Raw genomic sequence first — 20,851 nt, 5'->3', positions numbered from 1 at the left:
GAGAAGGAAATTCTTGCTCCTTCTTGCTGTCTTACTGGGGCTTTGGACAGAGGTGACTGGAGGAAGTGTTCACTATGCTGAAGAGTGAGTCCACTGAGAAGCCAGGACACCACTCAGAGCAGAGGAGAGAACCAGCCTTAGCTTTTGAAGGATGATGTGAAGGTGCAGAGTGATACTTGTTTACTGGGACCCAATTCCATCACAGCTCAGTCTCTGGTAATGCATGGTGAATATGTATTAATTTATCTCCTCCGATGCTTTCTATGTGTCAACTTACTTTGCTCATACTCACAATGGCAGCTTTGTTCTTTTTCTGTCATTTGCTTGTGCTTGGAATAATAGTTTTCTCTTCAGTCTTGGGGGTTTTTTTTTCAGGAAAATTTTTATGACCTTTGCCCATTCTGGATTGGTTTATTTAGAATGAGAGAGTACGGCCATAAATCCACTTAACTGGGCATGGATAAACTGTAAAACATTCTGTACCACACACTGTATGAACAAGAGTGAGGGCTTTGCCATACTCTCCCCCCACTGTGGAACGTCCTCTCCTAAAAATCCTCAAGGGCACCAAGAACACCAGTGTCAAGTCAGAGTACATATTTAAAAAGTTTTACTTATTTCTACTTTGTAGACAGAAATACAGAAATTGAAGTGGTAATATTTTCTTCCCACATTTCAATGAATCGTTCCATTCAAACCCTGGGATACACAACATGTCAGCCCGTTTGGAGACCACTATAGTAGGGGTTAGTCAGGCTGTGGGAAAAGAAAGCAGTATGTGCAAAGGTTCTGAGGCAAGGGAGAGCATTTTAGTGCTTCTTCTTTGGAAAAACACTCTGTTATGAACTTTGAAGCCAGAGTTCCTGGGCTTAGTTCTGGCTGTGACCGTGAGCAAGATACGTGCATTGTTAGTATATTAGGGTTTGTTTGTTTGTTTACAAACTCGGGGTAACTGTGTTTAATTGATAGTGTTATTTTGAAAAAAAATAATGTCTTGGAATATCATTTCATGTTAATTTCTTTCTCCCACTTCCATAAGGGGAAGTGATGACTTTTCCCCAGTAGGAAAAAGGCTTCAACATTGATTTAGGGAGAAGTATGATTTCTAAAGTGAAAGAAAAAAAAGATCAAGATATAATCAATGTTTGTTTTTGTTTTTATTTTAACTTCCAGAACAGACTTTTTAGAATAAAGAAGAGGAGAAGGAGGAAATAAAGGAGGAAAAAGAGCTTTTTACAGCCAAAGGAAATAAATCTGGAGAGACTAGATGAAGACCTAGATCATTCTTACCCATACCTCCTTGGAGAATAGATGAGTCACCTGAGCTTATGAGGGGGAGAGAAGAAGTTGGCAGACAGGGTGAGACTTTAGTGGAAGTCGGAAGTGGAAGTGGAAGGAATGAATGCGAGAGGCATGGGTGGAGAGGAATGGGGTCAGCATACAGAGACTCAGAAACACTTTCAAGGGCCTAATCTTTGAAGCCAGAACCAGGGAACACTGATGTTTGCCCAGACAGAGAAGTCATGCCAGCTGTTCATCTCCTCACTGAACAGTGTGGGTCTCTGGTCAAGAGGTGCCTACCTAAGTCTTTGCTAAGCTCCATGCAGACTGCCACTGTCTTCATGTGCACTCTCTTTTGAAAGTCCAGAATATTCCAAGATTCCCAAAAGATAAAGAAGAGGTTCTTAACACCCAGAAGAGTGGGACTGTTATAGAAGAGAACAACCCCAGCACTGAGCCGTAATTGAGTAAACTGAACAATGGGAAATTCCATTTGCTCTAGTCATCATCATCATCATCATCGTCATCATGGTGACTTACATTTTATACAGGACTATATTATCAGGTGCTGTACTACTAAACACATTCTATACAGTGCATCATTTAACCAGGATCTTAATCTCTATGCTACACTGCTCTTAACATCTACACTCTACTCCCTCCCAGATAAAATAAGATTGTAGATGTAAAGTATTAACACTGTTCCTGGTGTATATATTGCTTGCTGATAATTATGACTTCAATGTCATGGGAGGGGATGGCAGAAAATAGGGAACAGGTTGTTATCTGCTGTAATACTGAAAAAGTTAAGACTGTATCTGAAACTTTTAAGGTTCAAATATCAAAGTGCAGAGAAGTTTATTTCATTCTTCCAGTTGATGTATGTTATTTTATAATTCACAGATAGTTCAGTCTTCTAACTTAAAGCCTGAACATAAGAAGATGGAGCAAGAATGTAGAGTTTCTCTTCTTGCTCAGTGGTTCTTATTTTCTTAATCTCCAGGTGAAAAGAGTAAATGACTACTGAGGGTTAATGTTCTCACCCCCATTTACTTCCTCCACCTTCAAGATCTCTTGAATCATCTCTAAACCCTTTCCCAACATTTTCCCCTTTGAGGTGTTTCCCATTCCTTAGTTATCCATTGATCAAAGAAAATTTTTCGTCCACTTTGTTCCCCTGACTGTGACTGGTGAGGTTGAAATGAGCAAAGATGAGGAATTAGTAATACAATCATGCCTCACGTTTAAGCCATGTCCTCCAATCCATGTCTGAATCCATCTCTCAAATGATTCCACAGTAGGGAGGGAAAGAGGTTGTTATTTACTGGTCTGCCAAAACCATACAATATACACCACCAAAATGCTGGAAGAGTAGTGTATGCTTTAAGAATATTTCAAAATTATAATTAAACATTTTAAAATTATATAAATAATATCAAATAGGTGCTTTATAAAATGCATTTGTTCGACAATCATTTACTGAGTCCCCATCACATACAAAGCACCAAGGATAAGAGGATGAGAAAAACAGACACAATCCCTATCATTATGGAGCTTGGAGTTTAGTGGGAGATACAGATATTAATCAAATAAGCAAAAAATAAATGTGAAACTTCAATGGTGACACTCATGAGAAAGGAGTGTTACATGGTATTTTGAAAGCACATAAGAGGGGGACTTGAGCTAGTCAGAAAGGTCAGGTCAAGCTTCCCTAAGGAAATGGAAATTTAGTTCAAATCTGAAGGAAAATCTTTCCACTTGAGGGGACTAGCATATAGTCAGTGCTCACAGTGTAGGTCTCATTTATATTATTTCAAAGCTCTGCTCTCTCCCCTTCTGAGTGAATTTATTTAAAATGAAAACAAAAGCACAGATATACATATCTAATCTAAGACCATTAGATTACAATGGTCTTAAGAAGCTCCTTCCAAAGTAGCTAGCAGGGCAGAACATCTAATCCTGAAGCTAGCTAAGAAAAACCTTGCTCAAAATATCACCATCAATGGACCAAAAATCAAATGTCAGTATGGGTCATCAGCCTGGATATATAGGGGTTAGAGAATGAGTATTAGGAAAATACAGTAAACTGTAGCTAGCAACAGGAATAAATAAAACATTGGAAAGATAAATTGACTAATTTCAACGTTTCTGAGATATATGTGTTTTTCGGAATTCCAACTATTCCTCGTGTGTGGGCATAGCCTTATAGAATATGTTCATTAACTTCTAAAGACTTATCTTGACACATAAATACTAAATTCTTCTTATATCCTAGGATGAAACAGTGTCTGCATCTGCACATGCAGCTGTATCCAGCAAATCACTGAACCCTAAAGCAAACTGAAAAAAAAGCCATGACCTCTGCAGAACAGAACCAGAATCTTTTCCCAACAAACTCATGCTTATAAAAACAACTTCTAAAATAAGTGTTATATATGCCAGGGAAGCACCATGGTTCAATTATGGTATTTATTTGTTCCTTTAAGATAGTGTTAATGTCCCTATTTTTGAAGTCCCTATGTAGTTGTAGACTGCAAGGTTATTTAGATTATGTAATAATTTGTAAATGCAATAAAATGCTATTTTGAAAGTATTGTGCCCCCTGCCTGTTACTGCTCCCAAAGTACCTAAATAAACTTTATCAGTGAGCATTTCTTCCAATTGCTATTTACCAAATGAGATACTTGAGCTAAAAAAGAAATTTTAATAAAGCGAAATTTAAAACTGCCATGCTTCATTCTGTGCAAGCATGACATTTAAATTAATAGCATCCATCTCCATCCCTTAGGACATATAATTTTTTAAACTACAGATGGTATATATTTATTTTTGCCTTTCTTTTTCTAATTCAGACACATTGTTATTGGGAATTGGAAAAAGTGTCCTTGTAGTTGTTCTACTTCATCACCGCCATGTTGACTGAAGTGAAAAATTAACATGGATTTAGGAAAGCCCATTATATCATTAAGGAACTATCAAGAAAATAAATAGGTGATATATTATCTTTAATCCATGAGCAAATATTGTCCTTGACACTTTTCTAAACCAGTTCTGATCATGAAAAGGGAAACATATAAAATGTCTTTCACCTGTGTCAAAAAGTATCTCAGCTTCTAGGCCACTTGGTAAGCTTTATAGCGAGAGAAATATTGCATTAAAATGATATCACAACCTATGTTTTAGCTAGTTATACCTAAATCCTTTGTTCATTATAGGCCATATAACTTCAGGCAGACAAAAGAAAAATAATCCCTATCATGTTGAATGCCAGTCTGTGGTGTTTATGAGTACCTCCTGCTGTTTTAAATGACTCAAACATCTGTCAGGTGTGCTACATTATAGCCACAGGAAAATCTCAGTACAGGTTGTGTGCCAGGCAAAATGCTTTGTCTAAGACCTTGTCAATCAGGCTGACGGATGAATTCAGTATTCTAATGAGTAAGATGCTAAATATGTTTCTCCTTTGCCAAATCTCCGGATCATATCAGGAGGCACAAAGCTCAGGCAACTGGAAGGAATAAGTTCATTTTTAAAGGACCGTACTTCTCCTGACTCATACAAATGTGTGGGTTTTAACTATCCTGGTGAGATAGTCTCCTACCCCTTTGTAATCCTTTTTTCTATGCTTCATTTAACAGACTAATTTCCGTTTACTCAAAACAAATTAATTCCAAACAATTTGCAAAGGCTACCATACTTCTGAAGAGCATTAGTTACTTTTAGCTTTACATTTTGCATAGTACAATGTCTACAATCAGTGGGTTTGCAGACTTATCATTTAGTGAATTATATTTTAAGCTATTCTAACAGTAACTAAGTCAGATGAAATTGTTTTGGTGGGATGGTATATATGGTTCCATTTAGATAATTCATAAGTAACGAATCCAACCACTTTTCTCATGGCCTTTCATATTCTAATATAAAAACTGAGGGGCTTCCCTGGTGGCTCAGTGGTCCCCTGCCTGCCGATGCAGGGGACACGGGTTCGTGCCCCGGTCCAGGAAGATCCCACATGCCGTGGAGCGGCTGGGCCCGTGAGCCGTGGCCGCTGAACCTGCACGTCTGGAGCCTGTGCTCCACAACAGTGAGAGGCTACAGCAGCGAGAGGCCCGCATACCGCAAAAAAAAAAAAAAAGAAAAAAAAAAGAAACTGAGTGTTTTTCTAAATTGACTTTGGGGAGAACATTACAGTAAACATCCCCTATGACATATCAACATGTTGCTTAAAAATTGCATAATATTTGTATTAGACTTATAAAGGTACATCCTATCCTTAATAACAATGTTGTAAAGGAGTTTCATATTTTGTAAAATTGACATTCAAAGTTTGCTATTTTTAAACTCTACATAATATTTAACATGAATCCTAGTAAATTCTATTCCAAACAAGGCAAAAACATATCTTTAATAGGAATATAGTGAGGTGAACAAAGATAATAAAAACAATCAGCCATCAGAAATTAAAAATCAATCTCTTCTCTATTCAAAATGTTACACTATTTAATATAACATTTGGAAAGACTCACTGAGAATATAATTTCTTTCCAAGAAGACAACTAACATTTCAGCTAAAGCCCTCAAAAATTACATAACCCATATATTTAGCCTTTACAATTAAGCTAACATAGTTTTGAAGCCAATGATTTAGCAGTACATTAAAAATAAAAATTGTAATAGTACTTATGAGTAGTAAATATCGAGATTATTAATCACAAAAGGGGATTTCTTGGATCCGGGCTGCTTGGCGCAGGCCGCCTCCAGCACCGTGGGATGTAGCGGGGGTCCGCAGCCCCCAGCAGAGCTCGCCTCCCCCCGCCCCCCCACCCCCCGCCTGTCTTCCATCACAGGGAACTCTCTGCCCCCTGGGGCCGAGAGACCCCACCCTTTCCCCAAGCTGAAGCCACAGGGCATTGAGGTACCATCCAGATGTCTTCCCACAAAGGACCTGTGGTGGCCCAGGGCAACGGGGCTCCTGCCGGGAACAGGGAGGCTGACACAGCGGAGGTGGCTGAGCTGGGCCCCCTGCTAGAGGAGCAAGGCCAGCGGGGCGTCACCAGCCCAAGCAAAGCTGAAGAAGAGCAGGCACGCCCAGTGCCTCAGGAAGAGGAGGAGGAGGGGCGGGTGCTGACACTTCCCCTGCAAGCCCACCGTGGCATGGAGAAGATGGAGGAGTTTGTGCATAAGGTCTGGGAGGGGCGCAGGAGGGTCATCCCACACGACGTGCTCCCCGACTGGCTGAAGGACAACGACTACCTGCTGCACGGCCACAGGCCGCCCATGCCCTCCTTCCGGGCCTGCTTCCGCATCCACACGGACACGGGCAACTCTGGACCCACCTGCTTGGTTTTGTGCCGTTTCACTTTCTGGGAATCCTGACCATGCTCAGACCAAACATGTACTCCGTGGCCCGCCTTCAGGAGAAGGTGGTGTTCGCGCTGTTCTTCCCGAGCGCGGTGCTCTGCCTCAGCTTCTCCCGGCTCTTTCACACCGTCTATTGTCACTCAGAGCAGTGACAAACTGGATTATTTTCCAGCCCTTTTCCCAACTGGATTATTCAGGGATTGCCCAGCTGATTACGGGGAGCTTTGTCCCCTGGCTCTATTACTCCTTCTACCGCTCCCCACAGCCACGGCTCAGCTACCTCTCCAGCGTCTGTGTCCTGGGCATCTCTGCCATCATTGTGGCCCAGTGGGACCAGTTTGCCTCTCCTAAGCACCAGCAGACAAGAGCAGAGATGTTCCTGGGGCTTGGCTTGAGCGGCACTGTACCCACCGTGCACTTTACAATCACGGAGGGCTTCATCAAGGCCACCACGGTGGGCCAGAGGGGCTGGTTCTTCCTCATGGCTGTGACGTACATCACCGGAGCTGGCCTTTATACCACGTGGGTTCCTGAGCGCTTCGTCCCTGGAAAATTCGACATATGGTTCCAGCCTCATCAGATCTTCCACGTCCTGGAGGTGGCAGCCGCCTTCATCCATTTCTACGGGGTCTCCAACCTTCAGGAATTCTGACATTGCCTGGAAAGGGGCTGTACTGACGACTCCCTCCTCTGAGCCGCCCTGCAAGGGCACAGGAGGAGCTTGCCAAGTGGTTTTAAAAGAACTTCTTTGCTGAAGCGAGAGGAATAGTCTAAGTTGTCTGTTTCTAGAAGAAACCTCTTAGAGAATTCAGTACCAACGGAGCTTCAGCCCACTTCACACTCACTGGGCAATAAACTCTCCATTCCCTCACTGAGAACAGTGGGGATGGGCAGCCGCGCCCCCCTCGGTAAGGCATCTACTGTCCCCTCACAGAGACATAGCTTTGAAGCTCATGTTGAGATTTTACCCCTCCTCCAACCATTCTGGGGAAAATGATGGACTGGGACTCTTCAGAAATTCTGTTTCTGGAAGAAACTGTCCCTCCCTCACCCCAGTCTTGACTTTGTAACCTGGCTTATAACAGGCCATCCGTTTTTGTAGCACACTTCTGAAAAACAACTATAACCTCGTCCCATCTTTCTAGGGCCTGGACCTGCTCACACAGCAGGAAGAACAAAGCCACCAACTTCTACACAGCCCGGCTAGTCATGGAAGTATGTCCAGGCTCCAAATAACTTGAGTTTTAATTTTTTTCTTGGCAGAGTAATGTAAAATTAAAGTGGGGAAAGATATTTAATACTAAGCTTTAAAAAGAAACCTGTTATCATTGCTATGTATCTTGATGCAAAGACTATGATGATAATAAGGGTACAGAAGACACTTGGCATTCAAAGAAAAAAAAACACAAAAGGGATTTCTCTAGGTCATTATTTACCCATTCATTCATGTATTCATGTAACACTGTAGAAAGAATACTGAATAAAAGATACATAATTCCTCCTCTTGTCATTTTAAAAATTCTAAGCCTCTAGCCAGATTTTAACATGTTGCTGACTGAGTCAATTCATGGATCAAAATTAGAGTGTCCATATCAATATATATCAACAAAAAATGTTTACATCATGACAAGACTTAATTTTTAGTTTTCAAACCTTTTTGCTGATTAAAGTTATATATGTTCATTGTAGAACATTTAGAAACAAATAAAAAGATAAAAGAATTAAAATAAAGTCATCCATAATCCTACCACTCACATTTATTGAAAAGACACCCCATCCACTACACTGTAGAATTCTAAGTCGGTTGACATACATATATAGTCCACATCTGATCTTTGTATTATGCACCAGTCATAGAAATACAAACAAAATACCAGTTGTGGAAATATGAATAAAACAATTGATTAGGCAATTCAGAAAAGAGGCTAACCAAATAGGCAACATGTGAAAAGTTAGCCAATTTCATGAGTTATGAGGAAAGTTAAAACAATTTAATATTCTCCAGAATGGCTAAATGAAAAGGAGAGAAAATTCCAAGTGCTGGAAAAGATTTGGAGAAACTGAAACTTGCTTACATTGCAAGTAGGAGTGTATATCAGTATAAGGACTCTGAAAATTGTTAGGCAGGGCCTCCTAAAGCCCCCAATTATATGCATAGCATTTGATTCAGCAATGTACCTCACAGATATAAATATACTCAACAGAAATATGATATACATGTCCACCAAAACTCATGTACAAGAATATATATAGCAGCTCTATTCATAATAGACACAAACTGGAAACATCCCAAATATCTAACAAAATCTATCCAATAGAATCGATAAATAAATAGCAGTATAATGATCACTGATAAACTGTATTCTCTTCAGCAATAATAATGAACAAACTATACCCAAAACAACGTGAAAGTATTTCAAACATCCTGCTGAGTGAAAGAGAACAGATACAAAAATTTAAAACATGCCAAAGTACTGCACCAAAGGCATGATGCTCTGCCCAGATTCTTCTCCCTTATCTTCCTTATGGAACAAAAGCCTTAAACTGCTGGGTAAAGGGCAGCAAATCGTGTTGTCCTATAGGGTTAGTGGAGATGTTCTCTTTATAGTACTGGTGTATCTGAAGGAAGAAAAAGGGACAATCCCTCTACCCCTGAGGGTGAATAAAAATAAATTCTGGGCTGGAAACTACAACTGGGGGAAAGAGGGGAGAATCAGTGAGTAAGCCCTCCTGCCCCTCAACCAGAATTCAGTGACACATTGCCTAAGATTGATGCTGAACCAGAACAATGAAGAATGTCTATTTCTTCCTGCCTCCACCACCAGACTAGCAAGCATTGAGGAACAGCAGTCTTCTGCCTGGGAAGGGGCAAAAGGGTAAAGGAAGTCTCTATCTGATGTACAAGTTCAAAGGGAAGACCTAAAGCTGAGAAAAAAGCAAATATTGAGAAAAATCTTGTGGCAAATCAGCCCCCATCCTAAACACAAGGAACTGAGAGAGGAATCTGAAGTCTGTGTTGTACAGAGGCTAATCATAGCAACAAAATAAACCAAACACACTACAATTCCTGACTGACTCCATCCTTTGCACCGGGGCCTAGCCAAAAAAAAAAAGTGTACTCGTTTTTAGGCATAAAAATCTATTCCCCTCCTTCTCTGTTTTCCTATACAAGATGTCAGCTTTCAACAAAAAATTAAATGCATAAGAGAAAGCAAAAAAATCACTTTCAAGAGACAAAACAATCAAAAAAACAAGACTTCCTAAATATGAGAACTATAACACAGAAAAATTTAAATAACTATGATAAGTACATAAAAGGCTTCAGTGTAAAAGGTAGAGAACATTCATGACCTGGTAAGAAATTTCAGCAGAAAAAGGAAACTAAAAGAAAGATTTAAATGCACATGATTGAAATGAAAAACATGGAAACAAATGAAGAATGCTTTTGACAAATTCATCAGTAGACCTGATACAGCAAAGAAAACAATCAGTGCACTTGAAAACCGATCAAGAGAAATAACAAAGACTGAGCCACAAACAGGAAAGACCAGGAAAGGAAAAACAAACAAACAAACAACAAAAACAGAGGAGTGCATACAGAGCTATGAGACAATACCAATAGCCTAGCATCTATGTCATTAAAATCTTAAAAGCAGATGGAAAGGAAACTAGGAAAAGTAAATATTCGAAGAGATAATGGCTGGAGATTTTCCAAAACACAGATGCAAGAGTCTCAGTGAACACTAGGCAGGATAAATATAAAACATATGCACACTTAGACTTTTCATATTCAAACTACTCAAAAGGGGGGCCTCCCTGGTGGCGCAAGTGGTTGAGAGTCCGCCTGCCGATGCAGGGGATACGGGTTCGTGCCCCGGTCTGGGAGGATCCCATATGCCGCAGAGCGGCTGGGCCCGTGAGCCATGGCCGCTGAGCCTGCGCGTCCGGAACCTGCGCGTCCGGAGCCTGTGCTCCGCAACGGGGGAGGCCACAGCAGTGAGAGGCCCGCATACCGCAAAAAAAAAAAAAAAAAAAAACTACTCAAAAGGGAAGGAAAAGAAAATACCTTGAAAAAAGCCAAAGACTAAAGACACATACACAGACAAATATTATATGATATTGCTTATATGCAGAATCTACAAAAAGTGATACAAATGAACTTATTTACAAAACAGAAACAGACTCACAGATTTAGAGAACCAACTTGTGGTTACCAGGGGAAAGAGTGGGAGGGAGGGATAGATTGTGAGTTTGGGATTGATATGTACACACTGCTATATTTAAAATAGATGATGAACAAGGACCTACCGCATAGCACAGGGAACTCCTGCTCAATACTCTGTAATAACCTAAATGGGAAAAGAATTTGAAAAAGAATAGATACATGTATATGTATAACTGAATCACTTTGATGTATACCTGAAACACACATTGTTAATCAACTATACTCCAATATAAAATAAAAAATGTTTTTAAAATAATAAAGGCACATAACTTATAGAGGAACAAAGATGAGAATTACAATAAACTTCTCATCATAAACAGTGCAAGCCAGAAAACAATATAGTGATATATTTAATGTAATGAAAGAAAAAAACTGTTAGCTAAGAATTCTATATTCTGAACATATTTTTCAAAAAAGGGAAATAAAGATGTTATCAGGGAAAGAAAGCTTTAGAGAATTCATTGCCAGCTGATTTGTATTGTAACAAAAGTTAAAGGAAATATTCCAGCCAGAAGAAATATGATACCAGCAAGAAAACTGTATCTACATTCAAGAAATAAAGAATACAAATAGGGCTTCCATGGTGGCGCAGTGGTTGAGAGTCCGCCTGCCGATGCAGGGGACACGGGTTCGTGCCCCAATCCCGGAAGATCCCACATGCCGCGGAGCGGCTGGGCCCGCGAGCCATGGCCGCGGAGCCTGTGTGTCCGGAGCCTGTGCTCCGCAACAGGAGAGGCCACAGCAGTGAGAGGCCCGCGTACAGCAAAAAAAAAAAGAATACAAATAAAGAAATGTCATAAATGAAGGTAAATATAAAATTCATTTTTTTCTTATTTTCAATTGTTCTAAAAGATAAATTACTAACCCCCCCCCAAAAAAATAGGGGCTTTGTATTGTACATCTGTAGCATATGTACAAGCATAAGTTTCTGCAATAATAGCATTGCAGAGGAAAGGAAGAAATTTAGAGTATCCCCTTTTGTGATCTGTATACTACATATGAAGCGGTTTAATATTACTTGAAGATAGATTCAGATAAATTAAAGATATATATTGTAAATTCTAAAGCAACCTCTGGGAAAAATGTAAAAGACATATGAATAACAAGCAAATAACAGAGTAAAAATGGAATCATAGAAAATACTTAATCCAAAGAAGTCAGAAGAAAAGAGGGAAAAAGAATCAAATATCCAATGAAACCAATAGAAAATGTTAAAAGGATGATGGATTTTAATCCAACCACATCAAAGTACATTAAAGTAAAAGTATGGATAAAGATATATCATGCAAACACTAATCAAAATAAAAGAGTGGTCATATTTATATATCATAAAGTCAAATATCCAAAATGAAATAATAATCCTAAATATTTATGGACCTAACCATAGAGCTTCACAATATGAGGCACAACTGATAAAACTGAAAGGAGAAATAGAAGAATCCAAAGTTACAGTTGGAGACTTCAATACTCCTCTCTCAATAATTAATAGAACAAGTAGACAGAAATTCAGTAACTACATAGAAGATATGAATAATGTTTTTAATCAACATAACTTATATGCCATTTATAAACACTCCACTAAATAAAAGCAGAATATAAACTCTTTTCAAACACATAAGAAATACTTTCAGAGACAGACCATATTCTAGGTCAAAAATCAAACCTTAACAAAATTTAACAATTGATTTATATAAAGTGTGATCTCTAATAATGATGGATTAAAATTAGAAATCAATAATAAAAAGTTATCTGGAAAATCCCCCAAATATTTGGAAAATAATATGCTTCTAATGGGTCATGAGAACCAAAGGGGATATTAACAGGGATGTTAAAAATATTTTTATGAATGAAAATGAAAGCATAACATTAAACTTTGGGAGATTCAGGAAGCAAAAGCAGTGCTTGGAGTGAAATTTATACATTAAATGCCTGTATTATATAAGAGAAAATATCTTAAGTCAATATTATAAAATTTCTAGTTTAAGAAACCCAAGAATAAAACAAAACTAAATCCCAAGCAAGTAAAAGGAAGAAAATAAAAATAAAAGCAGAAATCAATGAAATTGAGAAAAATAAAAAAAGGGGGGGGCGGAGAGAAAATAAATAAAACCAAATGTGTGTTCCTTGTGAAAAAAGTCAATAAAATTGATAAGCTTCTCCTCAGACAAGCCAAGAAAAAGGAGAAAATAAGCAAATTACAAATGTCAGAAAGCAAACAGGCAATATCATGACAGGTTAATAAGTAGTATAAATAACTCTACACCCGTAAATTCACCTACTTAGATGAAATAGTAAAATTCTTTGAAAGACTCAAACTCCCAGTGCTCACTGAAGAAGAAATAGATAAATTGTTTCTACATTCACTAAAGAAATTGAATTTATACCTAAAATCTCTCCAGTAAAGCAATCTGCAGGCCCAAATGGCTTCATTGGTGAATTTTCATCAATAGATCAATATATAACCTTGTTTTATGTGCGTTTCTGTTTCAAGGCACCTTATTTAGTATATTGTTGATCCATTAACACTGACTTCCCAGTCAACAGCACTGTAACTCATGCTTGAATAAAGCTTATCTCACACATGTATTTTTCTTCTGTACGTCATAACACTTAGGAACACTGGATAGCACTTCAGCAGTATGCTTGGGGGCCATTTTAAACAGTAAAATTATCAATAAAGAGCACAAAAAAGTGAAGAAGGTGGTGATAAATAGACCATGAAAATGATGCTTGTTTACAGTATGAGAGCTGAAACAAGAAGGTAAAACATCACCTTGTTTGACCTTGGCTGGGACCATGCTACACTAGGTTGTTCAAATTTTTTTGCTGCTCTGTGCATGTCTGCAAATGCTGCAAAAGCACCACAAATGTTGATTTGGTGGTTAGAGATAAATTTTAACAAGCAGGCAAATCACAAATACAGAATCTACAAATAATGAGGATTGACTGTAATTCACCATATCAACAGAAAGAAGAAAAAATCTATAATTATCTCAATAGACACAGAAAAGGCCTTTGACAAATTCAACACCCCTTCATGATAAAACTCTCAGCAGACTAGTAATAGAAGGGAACACCATCAAGTTGATAAAGGGCACCTACAAAAAAAACTACAGCTAAAATTATACTTAATGGTAAAAGACTGACTGCTTCTTTTCTTTATGATTGGGAACAAGGCAGGGATTTCTGCTCTCACCACTCCTAGCCAACATCTCATTGGTTGTCCTACTCAGCGCAATAAAGTAAGACAAAAAGAAAAAAACACAGATTAGAAAGAAAGAAAGAAAACTGTCCCTATTCTCAGAAAACAAGACCATCTACCTGGGAAATTCCAAAAGAATCTTAAAAGCAGCTAGCACTAAAAAGCAAGTTTATCAAGATTGCAAAACACAAGGACATGCTGAAAATACCAATATTCTTCTACATAGCAGCAATGAACAATTGGAAATTGAAATAAAAATTATAATTTATGAAGCTCCAGTGCTGGACACCTCAAGCCAAACAACTAGCAAGACAGGAACACAACCCCACCCATTAGCAGACAGGCTGCCTAAAGTCATACTAAGCTTACAGACACTCCAAAACACACCATTGGACATGGCCCTGCCCATCAGAGGGACAAGATCCAGCCCCATCCACCAGAAAACAGACACCAGTACCCCCAACCAGGAAGCATACACAAGCCACTGGACCAACCTCACCCACTGGGGGCAGACACCAGAATTAAGAGGAACTATGACCCTGCAGCCTGAGGAAAGGAGTTCACAAACACAGTAAGTTCAACAAAATGAGAAGACAGAGAAATATGCTGCAGATGAAGGAGCAAGGTAAAAACCCACAAGACCAAACAAATGAAGAGGAAATAGGCAGTCTACCTGAAAAAGAATTCAGAGTAAAGATAGTAAAGATGATCCAAAATCTTGGAAATAGAATGGAGAAAATACAAGAAATGTTTAACAAGGACCTAGAAGAACTAAAGAACAAACAAAAAATGGTAAACAACACAATAAATGAAACTTAAAATTCTCTAGAAGGAATCAATAGCAGAATAACTGAGGCAGAAGAATGGATAAGTGACCTGGAAGATAAAACAGTGGAAATAACTGCCACAGAGCAGGATAAAGAAAAAAAATGAAAAGAATTGAGGACAGTCTCAGAGACCTCTGGGACAACATTAAATGCACCAACATTTGAATTATAGGGGTCACAGAAGAAGAAGAGTAAAAGAAATGGACTGAGAAAATATTTGAAGAGATTATAGTTGAAAAATTCCCTAATATGGTAAAGGAAATAGTCAATCAAGTCCAGGAAGCACAGAGAGTCCCATACAGGGTAAATCCAAGGAGAAACACACCAAGACACATATTAATCAAACTATCAAAAATTAAATACAAAGAAAAAATATTAAAAGCAGCAAGGGAAAAACAACAAATAAAATACAAGGGAATCCCCATAAGGTTAACAGCTGATCCTTCAGCAGAAACTCTGCAAGCCAGAAGGGAGTGGCAGGATATATTTAAAGTGATGGAAGGGAAAAACTTAACAACCAAGATTACTCTACCCAGCAAGGATCTCATCCAGATTTGACGGAGAAATTAAAACATTTACAGACAAGCAAAAGCTAAGAGAATTCAGTACCACCAAACCAGCTTTACAACAAATGCTAAAGGAACTTCTCTAGGCAGGAAAAACAAGAGAAGGAAAAGACCTACAATAACAAACTGTGGAAAGACAAAGGATCATAAAAGAGTACTACAAGCAACTATATACCAATAAAATGGACAACATGGAAGAAATGGACAAATTCTTAGAAAGGTATAACATTCCAAGACTGAACCAGGAAGAAATAGAAAATATGAACAGACCAATCACAAGTAATGAAATTGAAACTGTGATTAAAACTTTTCCAACAAACAAAAGTCCAGGACCAGAGGGCTTCACAGGCGAATTCTATCAAACATTTAGAGAAGAGCTAACATCGATCCTTCTCAAACTCTTCCAGAAAATTACAGAGGGAAAAATGCTCCCAAATTCAGTCTACAAAGCCAGCATCACCCTGATAACAAAAGCAGAAAAAGCTATCACAAAGAAAGAAAATTATAGACCAATATCACTGATGAACATAGATGTAAAAATCCTGAATACTAGCAAACAGAATCCAACAACACATTAAAAGGATCATACACCTTGATCAAGTGGGATTTATCCCAGGGATGCAAGGATTCTTCAGTATAAGCAAATCAATCAATGTGATACACTACATTAACAAATTAAGGAATAAAAACCATATGATCATCTCAATAGATGCAGAAAAAGCTTTTGACAAAATTCAACACCGATTTAGGATTAAAAACTCTCTAGAAAGTGGGCATAGAGGGAACCTACCTCAACATAATAAAGGCCATATATGACAAACCCACAGCAAACATCATTCTCAATGGTGAAAAACTGAAAGCATTTCCTCTAAGATCAGGAACAAGACAAGGATGCCCACTCTTAGCACTATTATTTAACATAGTTTTGGAAGGCCTAGCCATGGCAATCAGAGAAGAAAAAGAAATAAAAGGAATCCGAATTGGAAAAGAAGAAGTAAAACCATCACTGTTTGCAGGTGACATGATTCTATACATAGAAAATCCTAAAGATGCCACCAGAAAACTACTAGAGCTAATCAATGAATTTGGTAAATTTTCAGGATACAAAATTAATACACAGAAATCTCTTGCATTTCTATATGCTAACAATGAAAGATCAGAAAGAGAAATTAAGGAAACCATCCCATTTACCATAGCAACAAAAAGAATAAAATACCTAGGAATAAACCTACCTAAGGAGGCAAAAGACCTGTACTCAGAAAATTATAAAACACTGATGAAAGAAATCAAAGTTGACACAAACCAATGAAGAGATATACCATGTTCTTGGATTGGAAGAATCAATATTGTGAAAATGACTGTACTACCCAATGCAGTCTATAGATTCAATGCAATCCCAATCAAATTACCAATGGCATTTTTCACAGAACTAAAACAAAAAATCTTAAAATTTGTATGGAGGCACAACAGACCCGGAATAGCCAAAGCAATATTGAGAAAGAAAAACAGAGCTGGAGGAATCAGGCTCCCTGACTTCAGACTATACTACAAAGCTACAGTAATCAAGACAGTATGGTACTGGCACAAAAACAGAAATATAGATCAATGGAACAGGATAGAAAGCCCAGAGATAAACCCAGGCACCTATGGTCAACTAATCTATGACAAAGGAGGCAAGAATATACAATAGAGAAAAGACAGTCTCTTCAATAAATGGTGCTGGGAAAACTGGATAGCTACATGTAAAAGAATGAAATTTGAACACTCCCTAACACCGTACACAAAAATAAACTCAAAATGGATGACAGAGTTAAATGTAAGCCCAGACTCTGTAAAACTCTTAGAGGAAAACACAGGAAGAACATGCTTTAACATAAATCACAGCAAGATCTTTTTTGATCCACCTCGTAGAGCAATGAAAACAAAAACAAAAATAAACAAATGGGATGTAATGAATCTTAACAGCTTTTGCACAGCAAAGAAAACCCTAAACGAAATGGAAAGACAAGCCTCAGAATGGGAGAAAATATTTGCAAACAAATCAACAGACAAAGGATTGATCTCCAAAACATACAATCAGCTCAATATCAAAAAATCAAACAACCCAATTAAAAAATGGGTGGAAGACTTAAATAGTCATTTCTCCAAACAAGACATACAGATGGCCAAGAGGCACATGAAAAGATGCTCCACATCACTAATTATTAGAGAAATGCAAATCAAAACCACAATGAGGTATCACCTCACACCAGTCAGAATGGCCATCATCAAAAAATCCACAAACAATAAATGCTGGAGAGGCTGTTGAGAAAAGGAAACCCTCTTGCACTGGTGGGAATGTAAATTGACACAGCCACTATGGAGAACATTATGGAAGTTCCTTAAAAAACTAAAAATAGAATTACCATATGACCCATCAATCCCACTACTGGGCATATACCCTGAGAAAACCATAATTCAAAAAGAGTCATGTTCCACAATGTTCATTGCAGCACTATTTACAATAGCCAGGACATGGAAGCAACCTAAATGCCCATCGACAGACGAATGCATAAAGAATATGTGGTACATATATCAGCCATAAAAAAGAAAGAAACTGGGTCATTTGTAGAGATGTGGATGGACCTAGAGACTGTCATACAGAGTGAAATAAGTCAGAAAGAGAAAAACAAATATCGTATATTAACGCATATATGTGGAATCTAGAAAAATGGTACTGATGAACCTGTTTGCAAGGCAGAAATAGAGACACAGACATAGAGGACAAACATATGGACACCAAGGGGGGATGGAGGGATGGGATGAATTGGGAGATTGGGATTGACATATATACACTAGTATGTATAAAATAGATAACTACTGAGAACCTGCTGTATAGCACAGGGAACTCCACTTTGCTGTCCAGTAGAAACTAACACAACATTGTAAAACAACTATACCCCAATAAAATCAAATAAAATAAATTATAATTTACAATGGCACCAAATACCTTATACCACAGGTATAAGTTTTACAAAATACATGCAAGATCTTTATGTATAAAATTCTAATTTAAAAAATTAAATAACACCTAAATTAACGGAGCAATATATACCATACTCCTGTACTGAAATACTCAATATTGTTAAGATGTCCTTTCTTCCCAAACTCATGTACAATGTAATTCCAATCAAAACTGCAACAGTTTTTATGTATTTATTTTTTTGTTAGAACTTGACAATTTTTTTCTGAAATCTGTATGTCTGTGCAAAGGAACTAGAATAGCCAAAACAATTCTGAAAAAGAAAAATCTGTACGACTTACACAACCAGATTTCCATACTTACCATGTAGGAGGCATGTGGTATGTGGTTTCAAACAAAAAGACTATATGACTATACATCAAGGAAGTGCAATAAAAAGTCCAGTAATAGGGTTTCCCTGGTGGTGCAGTGGTTTAGAGTCCGCCTGCCGATGCAGGGGACACGGGTTCGTGCCCTGGTCCGGGAAGATTCCACACGCCACGGAGCGGCTGGGCCCATGAGCCATGGCCACTGAGCCTGCACGTCTCCGCAACGGGAGAGGCCACAACAGTGAGAGGCCCACGTACCACACACAAAAAAAGTCCAGTAATAGATCCACACATATATAGTTAATTTACATAAAGATACAAAGGCAATTCAATGTAGAAATGGTTTTCTTTTTAATGTATTTCCAGCATATGCAGAAGACTGAATTTCTCTTCATATCTCACATTCAATACCAAAATAAAGTTACCCAAACTGGGTCACAGACCAAATTAAAAACCTAAAACTATACAACATTATGGTGCTTCAAAGAATCAGTCAAATAATTTATAACCTTACTAATTCTTTGCTGTGAAATTGTTCTTTTGATACCTGAGAGAGATATGTTAAAATCACCAGTAATGTCTATTTTTCTATTTGTCCATTAAGACTGTCAGTTTTTGCTTCATGTGTTTTAAAGCTCTTATTAGGTACATTTACATTTATAAACTATTATAATTCCTTAATGTATTAACCCCAATCATCATTAGGAAATGTCCCTCTTTGTCTCTTGTAACCCTTCTTGTCATGAAGTATTTTTCTTACATCAACATAGCCACTCCAACTTTCCTAGTCTTACTGTTTGCATAGTATATATTTTTCCTACCTCTTATATTCACCCTGTTTGTGTCTTTGTGTCTAACTGTATCTCCTGTAGACAGCATAAAGCTGCTTCTTGTTCTTGATTTTTACTGCCTCTTTAAAACTGTTGACTGGAGTGTTTTGCCCATTTTACCTGAAGCTATTATTGATATGATTGTATTTAGTTCTGCCACTTTGCCATATATTTTCTATTCGTCATCTATTTTTTCATCTTTTTTCCTCCTTTCCTGCTTTGTTTTTTGTTACTCGAACTTATTTTTAGTATTCCATTTTAATTCCTCTTTTGGCTTCTTAACTCTATCTCCTTATTTCATTTTAGTCTTTGCCAAAAATTACAAATCCATCTTTAATGTATCACAATCTTCTTAGAGTTTTTGTTCAATTATTTAAGATAAAATACTAGAAACTTGCAACATTATACCTATAGATAGCTCCATCCCCTGTGTTACTGTTACCATATATATCACATCTATATATATTATAAACCCAATAGTTCAGTGTCTTAAGTTTTGCTGAGCCACCACATGTGTTTTAAAGAATTTAAGATAGAAAAATAAAAACGTTACTGTTTTATATTTATCAACGTATGTACCATTTCCTGTGTACTTTATTTATTCTTTCTTTTTTTTTTTTTTTTTTTTGTGGTATGCGGGCCTCTCACTGTTGTGGCCTCTCCCGTTGTGGAGCACAGGCTCCGGACGCGCAGGCTCATCGGCCATGGCTCACAGGCCTAGCCACTCCGCGGCATGTGGGATCTTCCCAGACCGGGGCAAGAACCCGTGTCCCCTGCATTGGCAGGCAGACTCTCAACCACTGCGCCACCAGGGAAGCCCTATTCTTGTAGATCTAAGTTACCATCTGTGTCCTTTCCCTTCAGTCTAAAGAACTTCCTTTGGAAATTTTAGAGCACGTATGCTAGGTTCACTGGATATATAATTCTTGGCGTACAATTTCAATAATTTGAACATGTCATTCCAATGTTTTCTAGACTGTTTCTGATGAGAAGTCAATCATCAATTGTACTGCTATTCCCTTGTATGTAATTTGTTATTCTTTTCTGGCTGCTTTCAAGATTTTTCTTGATCATTGACTTTTCTCTCCCTCCTCCCATCCTGGAACATAAATTGGATATATATTGGACTGCTGGATATTGTCCCACAGCTGTCTCTGCTCAGTTTTTTTAAAAATAAACTTTCCACTTTTATGTTAATTTTTATTGATCTAATTTCAAGTTTACTATTT

At 37.9% G+C, this 20,851-nt stretch overlaps 1 pseudogene; it reads left to right on the top strand.

Moving 5' to 3' along the window:
- The first annotated feature begins 6,207 nt into the window (after nucleotides 1-6,207).
- On the top strand, nucleotides 6,208-7,336 carry LOC132489284 (adiponectin receptor protein 1-like; annotated as a pseudogene).
- The last annotated feature ends 13,515 nt before the right edge of the window (nucleotides 7,337-20,851 follow it).

The sequence above is a fragment of the Mesoplodon densirostris genome, chromosome 4 (genome assembly GCF_025265405.1).
Source record: "Mesoplodon densirostris isolate mMesDen1 chromosome 4, mMesDen1 primary haplotype, whole genome shotgun sequence".
In the NCBI taxonomy this organism is placed as follows: Eukaryota; Metazoa; Chordata; class Mammalia; order Artiodactyla; family Ziphiidae; genus Mesoplodon; species Mesoplodon densirostris.
Note: the sequence above shows the minus strand (reverse complement) of the source record. Positions and strands in the feature narration are given on the sequence as shown.